At 30.2% G+C, this 12,010-nt stretch overlaps 1 protein-coding gene across 5 annotated transcripts in view; it reads left to right on the forward strand.

Annotated features, from left to right (window-relative positions):
- The window catches only part of LOC117179323 (glutamate-gated chloride channel), a 102,651-nt gene that overhangs the window by 8,488 nt on the left and 82,153 nt on the right, over positions 1-12,010 (forward strand). The gene's annotated exons all lie outside the window — the stretch shown is intronic.

A 12,010-nucleotide genomic window follows, 5' to 3' on the forward strand; every position in this document is an offset into this window, starting at 1 on the left:
GAGATGGAATCGTAGGACAAGTAGGGGAGGAGAATGCAATATAGCAAGGCTATATTGTGGGTGCGGAGGCTAAGTTGGTGCGCTTTAATTTATAAAACAAACTATAATAGCTAGGCTAATTTGCTTCTTTTGGGCGAGAAAATGATCCCCTATTTTTGCCAGATTAAAAAAAAATATTTATAAGTAGTTATGGAAGTTTTTATGACTAAAATTCGACTTTTTAGTTTTTAAATTTCACTCTCTACAATTTTAAGCATCCCATCTTGTACAATACAGGTAATTCTTTATCACCTAACCTTCAGATTTGGTTCGTTATGAAAAAAATCTAGTGTGGGAAATGTTTTAAAATTATGAAACTTTCCAGAAATATTACATACATATAACGAAATATTTAGAATATTTAATTTTTAATAGATAGTTTACTCAAAGTTTCTAAAAAAATAAACTTTTAAAGAATTTCCAAAGGATTCAAGAGAATGCTAAAATGTACTTGAAATTCCTGAGAACATTTTAAATGGTTTTTCATTTTGAAAATCGAATTTTAAGACATAATTTAAAAAGATAACAATACATTTCAAAAAATTTAAAACGTAGATTTTTGAAGATTTCGAACAAAAAATTTAGAAACTTTTCAAGAAATTGGAAAGGTTTCAAGAGAATAACAAAATTTTGTTTAGATTTCTGGAAATATTAAAAATATTTCTTAATTCTGCAAAGTTAATTTCAAGAGATTACTTAAACAGATTTTGAAACATTTCAACAAGAATTTCGAAGATTTTAAGTCAATTTTTAAAGATTTTGTCAAAATTGTAGGTAAAACTCGAATAATTTAAAAACATACTTAAAAGTTTTTTAAATATTCCAAAAATAATTAAAAATCAGAACAGATAAAAAAAAAAAATTAACCAAAGTGTAGATTCTTGAAGGTTTCAAAATTTTAAAGTTTTCTGAGAATTTTGATTTTTTGTATGTTGAGCATTTAATTTCAATCGATCATATATAAAGATTGTAAAACATTTCAAAATCTTTTTGAAATTATAAAAAGCTGGACGGTATTTGTTTTTAATTTTGCAAGATTTTATACAATGTTAATGTTATTAATTATTTTTAAATTTCTTCCAAACTTCAGTAAAATCCTGTAAAAGAAAAAAATGTATGAAAACTTTACTAAATATAATATGTATCTGAAATCTTCAAAAATATTTTTTAATTTTCTCAAGAATTTTATGAAAGTTATATGTCTATAATCTTTAATACAAATAAACATTAAAAAATAGCTATTAGAAATTTTCATTTCGTATTTAAACTGATTGTTCCCCTTAAATCAAAAAACTACACGCGCGCGTATTGCGCGATTAAAGTTGGTAAAAATAAAAAATAAGGAACAACAAACTTTCATTTATCAAGAATTTATCAATTTTGTAAAGTTACTATTTTTCAATCGTAAAACAAGTATATGGCTTCAATTTTTTTTCAAATAGTAAACATTATTGTCAATAATTTAAGTAATATTTTCTGAAAGTTTCATAAATTAAAAAAATAATTAGTTATGAATTTGACCTCTTAACCTCAACGTATCATATATCGCAGCTTTGAGATTTGTTGTTAATAACCAATATAATTTTAGGATCACCTAACACCCCGATAAAGAATTTACTGCACTTTAAAGGATTGAATAGTTAAAATCGTAGAAACGAAAATTTAAAAAGTCGTATTTTCGGTATAAAAACCTTCATATCAACCTCTTAATATTTTTCTTTAAATCTAGAAAAAATACGGGATGATTTTGTCCCAGAAAGAAATAAAGCTTTCTGATGGATATCCACTAAATACAATACTTTATAATTGAACCGCATTGTATTGAACGAAATTGTTACAGAAACATTTTTAAATGTGTTTTTATACATCAAGAAACCAATTGTGGCAGTAAAGTCACACGGCAAAAGTGAAAAGACAGATATCCGTTCATTCGGTCGGTCGTTCATTTTTCTTTCAATCCACTCCCGTCTCCAAAGAAGTTTCACTTCAAAAATACGTGCATGCTTTATATTATGGAAACATTTTTAAAACCCTACCATATCCTTTTTTTTGTAAACAGACATTTTGAAAAGCTTCAACGGCCATATCGTGCTGAAATCTAAGTCGACTTAGGTAGTTTTTCTAGAGAACGGCTCAATTATGTCAGAACTTCTTTCACTACAAGAAGACATTACAAGTACCGTCAAACAGGTTAATTTTGGACATGTGGGGTAAATTCAGAGATCCGTAAATTCTGCAAATTGATAGAATAAATTACTCAAGCCTGTTCCAAGAATCTGGAATCAGTTCCAGCCTTAAACGGTTCTAGATTATGGTTAAAAAAACTATAAATTTAGAAATGACTAAATTTACCCCACATGTTCGCAATTAGCCTGTTTGACATTACGAATTTACAAAAAAATGTGCAGTTGCGAATTTTGAGTCTGTGGAAAAGCGCATAATTGAATGACTATAATGTAATGTGTTTACGGACATAAAACTGTTTGTGGCAAGATGCTTCCTCTCAAAGATAGCTAGGTGGAGGATTGAAAACAAAGTAGTCCTTCGGCATGGGAAAAGAAATCTAATTTTCATGACTCCTACTGCAGTTTACAAACTTCATAAAACTGTTAAGTAAGTTAAGCAAGTAAACAAAATACGCTTGTTTCAAAGACACTGTGATCAAATTTCTTCCCGCTTATCCTATGAAAATTTCTCGCCCTCCATTTTTAACATGAATATTTACTTACTTCATAAACATGTTTCGTCTCAAAGATGAAAGAAAGACCTCTTATTTTTTGTCTTAACAACTGCATACAATCACATGAAATAGAGCCTTGCAATCAACCCTCAGCGATCTTCGTGACCTCGTGAAAAGGCGCCAATCGTTTAGTTTATTTCCAATTCTACTCTTATAAAGCTGAATATTGAACTCTGGGTCTTTCCTGTCAGGGGAGATTGCAGACCATATATCTTGAAAGTCTAAAGCATTGAAAACCTAGCGAGATGAAGTTTTAGACATTTTTTCACTAACTTATATCTTGTTTAGTCTTTCTTTAGAATAGGTTATTCAAAAACTACGTAAAACTGCTGGGGGGGGGGGGGGGGGGGGGGGGGGGGGGGGGGGGGGTAACAGAATTTGTGACGATTTGTGCCATGGAGGGGGAAAGGGACCTTAATGAAAAATGTGATATCACACACTAAAAATATAAATTTGTATAACAACTTTTTGTAATCCACGTGTCCAAATGAAAAGGTTGCATCTCGGAGACACCAGAAAGAAAAGGTACTAACTCGTGGAGACCAAATAAAAATGTGCTACAGAGTTGGGGGCGCTGGTGTCCGCAATGCAATTTAAATGAGATTTTGAAGCTTCGAGATTTCGCCACCCGAGTTACCATCTTTTCATTTTGTCTCCACGAGACCTTTTCATTTCGTCTCTCCGAAATGGAACCATCTTGTTTAGAGACGTTAAAATGCTTAGGGATCAGAAAATTAGTGATTTTATTTTACAAGTAAAGTATCTAAATATTATGTTTGTACGTTTCTTGTTTTATTTTAGGGTCTTACAGATTTCATACTCATACCCTTATTCGCCTCTTACCCCTTTTTCAAGAATTCTTCTTTCCCCCCTTGTTTTCAAGAAACTTCTTTTTCTCGTTCTTTTCGCTTAAATCCAAACTGAATTAATAAAAGCCAATATGAAGATAGAAATATTTTTATTTAAAATTTAATTCTTTTTAGTTGAAATATTACCTACATGGAAGAAATTGACTGTCTTACAGAATTTTTTGTTTAAATTACAAAACTAATCCCGTGTTAAAGCATCATGGAATCAAAAAAATCTCCTTCGCAACCAATTTGGAAAATTTATATTCTGATCATGTGCGAAATTGATATTTTATAAAAAAAAATGTTATTTTTGCGTCAAAAAACTGAATTGCGAAAGTAATAAGATAGCTTTGAAAATTTATTTATCGTGATTACCTGTAGTTTGACACCAATGTTTCTTAATTTATAGATGCAAGATTTTCATAAAATAGGTAGCTTATATTATTTTTTATGGACATTTTTGACTCGCACTCTATTAATTTTTTTTGCGTATTTATTTTCGTTATCTCAAAAAACCTCTTGAAGAAGTAACCAAAATTTAGTTATGTCGTCAAAACATTTCTTAAAATAATGAAAATATTTTGTAGAGACAGAAAACTATTTTTTTTAGACAATAAAAGTATTTTGTTTAGACAGTATAAGTATTTTGTTGCTTCCAAAGCAACTAAGTCGTTTTGTTGTCCGATCCAAACATTTTTCTCAGTGAATAAGGTTGGTGACATACTAAATCCATGGCACATGCTACGAACACCCTGAATATGATGTACTCTTGTACGGGGTGCTTCTAACCCAAAGCGGAGTGTCGATCCAGCGAAAGGGAAGTTTCTCATCAGAAATCAGCCTCAGGCGGCAGACTGGTTTAAATATTTCACCCAAGAGATCATCCAAGAACCCAAGTTTGTACTTTAGCAATCAGAAAACTTATTCCCTGACTCAGGTGTCAATGTCCTTTTCGAAAAGTCACATAATATTCGAATTTTATTAATGCTCCTAATTTTTTTAATCTAGCCATAAATGTAACCGCGCTTTCACGTCACTGGGTTTTTATATTTCCTAGCATACAAATAAATATATTTAATTATTAATTGTGAACTGAAAGCATTTACAGTATAGGGAACTGTAATAATCAATTATAATTCAAAATGTTCCGAGTCAAAGAATTTTAGATTGAGCAAAATTATGAAAAAAGGACAATTTTATTCGAAAGGAGTGCAAATTGTATCACTTCTAGAACAAAGCTTTTAATTTCAAAACGTTCAAAATTCAATATTTTTAGATTAACATTTTAAAAATTGGTTTGTTTGAAATTGAAGGGAATCAAAATCGTATAATTTCAAATTTAAAACTTTCGCAATTGAGTAATCAAAAATTCAAATTCACACGATTTTCAAATCAAATATTTTTCACTTTTAAATAATTAATTTTTTTAATTTTCAACTAAAAATCGGACAATTTAAAAATATTGTATTGAAAATGAAAAATAAGATTTAAAAAAAAACTGCGCCATATATGAATCCAATATTTTAAATTGCGCAATTTTAAGTATTTTAATCCGAAATTGTTTTATTTTTAAGTTCAGTCTAAAATGTTCAATATTTTGAAACATTTTTAAATAAAAAACGTTCAGTATCTACTTCTAAAATCTTATAGTTTTAAGCCTCAAATGAATAAATTATTGCATTCATTTTTTTATTATTTTTAATTAATTCTAGATAAATCAATTAAAAATATTTACATTAAAAAACCTTTAAAATGAAAATTGTGCAAGTTATAAGTTCTTTCAATTTGGCCCCAGGGACTTCATATATAAATTACAAATGATAAAATAATACAATTCCCAAGAATTTAAAAAAGCAGACAATATTGTGCGTTTAAAATTGAGACCAAGCAATTTGGAATATTTAGGTTTAAAATGATTAAATTTTAAACTGACTTATATTGAACCCAAGCAATTAAAAAAGTTTAAATCGTAAATTATTCAATTTAAAACTGAAGCAAAAAAATGTATATTCAAGAGCTAAATATAAACCTGGTTTAGAATTGTTCATTTAAAACTATAATTTTCAATTTTAATTATAGAAGTTTAAAAAATGTCCCCAAATACAAATTCGCAAACAAAAATTAAGAAAGGAATGACATTGGAATTTTTTTGAATTTACGCTTATACAATTAATTCGTATTAAGTTAACGAAAAATAAAGACGTCAATTTTATTTCTGTCTAAGTGTTAAAAAGAAGCACCAGAATTAATTATTCGTAGGCCACACAATTTTAAGAAATATTCATCGTATAATTTTTTTGTTACCGCATTTGGTAATGCTTTTTTAATGATACTGAATATAATAAGAAGAAAATTGAAAATGTGGGCTTAAATCAAAGTTGACCAGAAAAAGACACATTTTGAATAATTAATATTTATTCAATTATTATTATTTTTTGATTAAGCTCAGTATATTATTACACTTTCTGACGAGTCATATAAGTCTTTTAATGATTTTCTATAAAATAAAACGGTTTCAATGGGAGAATAACGCCTAAACAGATTTTAAGTACATACTTAGTAAAAGCTTTTTTAAATAATATTTGTTGTTCTTCGCATTCAAATGATTAATTCACATAATCTTAAAAAGTCTTTGTTATTATTATTAATTGGCTTGTCACAAATACACTGAACCTTGGATTTATGAAGTCGTGCATGATAACTGGAATAAAGGCAGTACCCTTAGCGCATTACGCAGATGACAACGTTATAAATAGTTCATATATTTTGGACAAGCCAATGAAAATTTCCATTTGTTTTATAAGTTGTTTCTGTATAAAACATATAAAAAATACCAGTATTTTGTCCATTTTTGGGTGGCCCAAAAAATAATATTTGAAAAATTTCAACGAGCACGTCACCAAATCGTTCTCTTAGGCAAATAAATTTACCCATGTTTTTTTATTTGAAGAAAAATATTTTTAGCCGTTGCTCTAGCCATTTTTATGTCTTATGGAGTTTAGCATATAAAATGTTTCCAAGTTTTACTTCTTCGATTTTGGTCAGGAAATTATAAGTCAATTTATTTGAACTTTCATATGCTTGATCACTTATCAGTGAATATTACATTTATCGAATTTTTATATGTCAGAAATGTCATGCAAAAGTTTTAGGCATATCAAAAATCGCATAAAATGGCAATATTTGGAGCTCATTGTCAGTCTCGGATATACAGTGAAACACTTCTATATCGCCGATTTTGGGGCTGACGGCGGGTGGGAACTAACTCATTATAGCCCGCTCCGCATTTGTTTGTTCACGCCTGAGTGACAACCGCAGACCCCGCGTTGCTCTAATTACACCTACATTCAGAAAAATGTTTGAATCAAACAAATTTTGTTTGAATTAAACAAATTATTTCTTTAATATGGGGTCAAACAAATGTTTAATTCGAATCAATTTGTTGTTTGTCTTTATTTGTTTGGTTCAAATACATTTTTGGCTCGTTAAAATAAATACCTGGTTTAAAATAAGTAAAGTTCTTGTTTACATTGAATATATATTTTAAAAATAATTATAGACTATGTTCAATTGAAGTAAATCTTTTTTTTACACTTAACCTCAAAATTCAGCATTCTTTATAAAAATAATGTATAAGCTCGATAATATGCTTATTTATAATCATAATTATCGTTGTATATATAAACCCAGAAACACGTATTCATTCCGAAGCTTAATATTCTGGTTAATTGTTAACTCTGTGCTTCTCATTTCTGAATAAAGCAATCATAAATTAGAATAATGAGAAATGTACCAGAGTTAGACATTTGAATTGAATGTATATATAGTATAAGTGTTCCTGCTTTCAATTATACAATGATAATTATAATAGAAAAAAACATGATTGATTTCATAAATCATCTTCATAAAGAAAGGAGGTTAGTATTGAAAAAGATTTACTCACATTCGAAATCTTCAATTATATCCAAGGTAAACGCCCTACAATTCGAGTAATTCCTAAACTAGAGATATTTCATCCATTTTCTAATTAATTTAAGATTTTACAGTGAATCAGAACCTCTAGAATAATACAACACTGAAAAAATACCAATTTCATCAAATAAATCACATGATAAATTAATTCAGATTCTAGGTTAGTTACTTAGAAACCGCCGGCAGCGCTTTATCACACCTAGCGGCACTTTGTAGTACTACTTTGTACTGTATTTTTTGTTTGAATCAAACAAATATTTTTATGAATTTGAATAAACAGATTTTAAACAAATGCATTGTTTAATAAAAGTCAATTTTCTGTTTAAATTAAACCAATTGTACTAAACAAATTATTCGTTTCAATCAATAAGGCAAATAGTTTCCATTTCTTCAAATTAAATAAACCTTTTTTTATTAAAGCAAAAAATTTGTCTGATTCAATTATATGAATTCAAACAAACATTTTTTTGAGTGTACATACGGCGCGGCGTCGATTTTTGGAAGGGCTATATCAGGGAGGGCTATTGAAGGGTTTCACAGTATTTCTGTAACTTCATATTTTGAATTGATATTTTTGGAACTATTAAGAACAGATTTCTAGAAAGAAAAAAGAATAGATAAACTTTTAATTTAATTGAGAAAAGAGTAAGAAAAGCTTATGAATAATGACACATTTAAGTTGAACACCGGCTGAAGAGACTCTGCAGGTGGACGGCTGCAAAATAAGTTAACCTTCGGTTGGGCCTTTCATTGTGCACTGTATTTGCAAAGTCATAGCAACGGCTAAAAATATTTTTGTTTTGTTTTGAAAATAAAAGAACATGGGTAAACTTATTTGCATAAGAGAACGATTTGGTCAACCTTCCTGTTGAAATTTATTATTATTATTATTATTTATATTATTTATAAACCATAATGCCTATACATTTTTCACCTGGGTAGTTGCGTCAGCTGATAGCATACATCCATACCCAATATATATGGTTCTTGCGGCCCTAACTGTTTAATTTGCGATTGCGTGGATTTATGTTCAAGGCCACTGCAAGACATGGCCGAGGCCAGTCTTAAATCCAAGTTCCAGTGTACTCATATAAACTTTCTGAGGGGAAAAAGTTCTTCATTATTCATAATGTGTCCCCTAAGGGTTTACATGACTTCCATTCCTTACAAGCTTTCCACCTACATATTTTTATAAAATTTTATTATTAATATTTAAAATTACAGTGAAACGTTTTAATAGTCTTACCTTCTATAGCCGATTCAGCTTACACGATTGTCATTCTCACGCATGCGCGGTTCATAGATTAAAGTGACGTTAGTGACGTGCAGCAAGCTCGAGAAACAGCTGACAGGCCTCGTGGCTTTAGCGAGCGCTCTCATTGGCTACGGTTGCAAACGGCACGGTTGAAATTAGAATCGAACCTAAATGCTCGAACCGTACCGGAATCGGGACCGAATACGCGCTGATTGGCCGAGAGTCCAACCGGACCGGCGAACCGCAACTGAGAACGGCTAGCCTGAATTGGCCTTTAACAGGAGCTGCACGGGGTGCGCGGGGGATGCGCTTCTCACTCAGGCGAGCACTCAGACGTGAACAAACAAAAGCGGAGCGGGGAGAGTTAGTTCCCACCCACCGTTAGCCCCAAAATCGGCGCTATAGAAGAGTTGCACTGTATTTACAACTATTTACATAAAATCTCATATTTAGATCCTTATTACTATTCATTTCGACAGCACAATTTAGGATGTGTTAGCGAACGAGTGAGCGATCGAGACCGAGAGTGCAAGCGAGAGAGGTAGAGGGATAACGCAACCGCATCTTAGTCTAATTATGATATTACACAACTATTACTTACAACCTTCATGCTTCTAATTTAAGCGACTTCCGTTTCCTTTTTCATTCACTTTTTTGTACCTCAATTTTGCCATTTTTTTACATGCATTCTTTCATTCTTTTTCTTTCACTCCTCTAGTACCCTCCAACTCCTTCATCCATTTTTCCCCGAATTCTTCCTCCCCTAGAATATTTACCAAATTCTCTTGCCAGCTTCATTTATCTTCTATTCCTCTTCTACATCCTTCCTATACATGCTCCCATGTTTCCTCCTCCCATTCACATATTATGTACTTTCTGTTCTCTTCTGTTTCCCAATACATCCTCTTCCTTACCTCGTTTCCTAGTTTTTAATTTGTTTTACATGAAACAAATAAAAAATATCATTGTTTTATCCACTATATATAAACTATATATAACTTTTTCACCTGGGTTTGCAGCATTGTGCTCTATTTTTACCTTTAGGTAAATCATATAAAATCCTATACCGAAATTATAATTCAAAATTATTCTCCAGTTCACAATTTTTTATTTGTACTTTTCTTAAAAGGTTAAAAGGTTAAAAGGTTAAAAGGTAAATGTTAAATTATACTGTTTGAAATTGGTGAAAACTATAACATTGCTGTCAATATTTCAGTTTAGCTCTCCTGTATAATTTAGTACCTTAAAACATAATTATATAAAATGTCTTAAGAGCTTGAGACATTGGTTTCAATAAAAAGGCCAATTTTACTTGAGATAACCATACGTTGGCAATATAATCTCACCATGGTTGCGCTAGCCTTCCAGGTTTAACAAACTATATAGCACATATGATCCAAGTTTCTTTGCGGAATAAAAAGTATAGAGCTATTGGTGTACTTTATTCGCGAAGGGCGATTCATCGAAAAAAAACTCATAACAAAGTTTCTTACTTTTCTAGTTTCCAACGTTCGCTCAAATCAGGCTAGAAGCTTCGAAGAAAGATGGAATGTCTTATGAACCTTTTTTTACAGAGACCATATTTTATCTATTCTTTGCAATAATGCCACTATTCGCGTATCATACATTGGAAGAAATATTGCACAAAACCAGTTCAATATCTGAAAATAAAAGTATAGGTAATGCGTTACTGAAATACTTGTTTGAGTCGAGGATTTATATAAACTTGATATCTGGTAGACACGCCCCCATGAAATACCATGAAATTCTTTAAAATCAGTTAAAATCATTTTCCATATGATTAAATCCTTCAAACCTATTGAAACCCTTCAACACCCCATATGAATTCCTTTAAGGTTTTTTAAAATCTCATTGAATCCATTGAAATTATTGGAAGGTTTTTCAAAACAATATTTTAAAAACCTTTAATAGTGAAAGTAATTCCGTTAAGTTTTGTAAAATACTTTAAACCCCCTTGAAATTTTCCGAATTCTAGTAAAATAGTTTGAAATCTATTGTAATTCTGATCCATCTTTTGCAATCCTTAGAAATCCTATGAAACCATTTTAAAGCCCTCAATTCTTGAAATCTTTTAAAATCTCTTAATATTCATTGAACTCCCATGCATTCTCTAAGTCTTATGAAATCAATTAAAATTCCTAAAAATCTTTTAAAATTTAACAAAACAGCTTCAACACCCGTGAAATACTTGAAAAACACTTGCTTGAAATTATTCAAAATATTTTGTATTTGATTAAAGTGCGGGTCATCATCGAAATTCTACAAAATCGCATGTAATCCTTTGAAATCCCATGAAATCCTTTAAAAGCCCTTGATTCTTAAAATCTTTTGAAATTTATTAAAATTCTTTAAACACCCTCGATTTCTTTTTAAATCCCATGAAAGTCTTGGAAATTCTTAAAATGTTTTAGTGAACATTTTAAAATCGGACGAAATCCTTCGAATTATAACGTAATTACGTTAAATCCTATTACAAAGTTCTTTAAAACCTCTTGAAATTATTTGAATTTTATTGAAATATTTTGAAATTTATTGTAATCACGATAAATCCTTTGCAGTCATTCCAATTCCCATGAAATCTTTAGAAATATTTTTAAATTCTTTAAGCTCTATTTAATTATTTTACAATTCTATGAAATCCTTTGAAATTCTTAAAACTCGGTTGAAATCCAATGATATAGCATTATATGGTATTATAATTACTTGAAGTTTTCCATAAAATTTGTTTTAAAATCACAGTGCACCCTACTGTTTGAAATTGTTTATCCTACTTTTTGAAGAATTCAGTTAAAATAACCAGAACGCGGAACAAAATTTACCAGCGAAAAGCTGCATTTCAATTTAAGATATAGTTAGAGCTACTGATTTAGAGAGTTCTTTTAAATATCCACTTTTTTCGTGCTCTTAAATCATTCTCTTTCTGTCATCTTAAAAATGTAATGCATTAAAGAATGTATGTATATATTTTAGAATGACCTGGCAAACTTTGATTTCACAAAAAATATTTGGATTGTCAATTTTTCTGCTGAGATTAATATACAGTCTGTCAAGTTAAAGCGTGGGTGGCTTTACTCGCAGTCGGTAAGGTGTATCGACATGATTTTGGTGTCAAAATATTAAGAAGAGCTCCCT

This window comes from Belonocnema kinseyi, chromosome 9, assembly GCF_010883055.1.
Source record: "Belonocnema kinseyi isolate 2016_QV_RU_SX_M_011 chromosome 9, B_treatae_v1, whole genome shotgun sequence".
NCBI lineage: Eukaryota > Metazoa > Arthropoda > Insecta > Hymenoptera > Cynipidae > Belonocnema > Belonocnema kinseyi.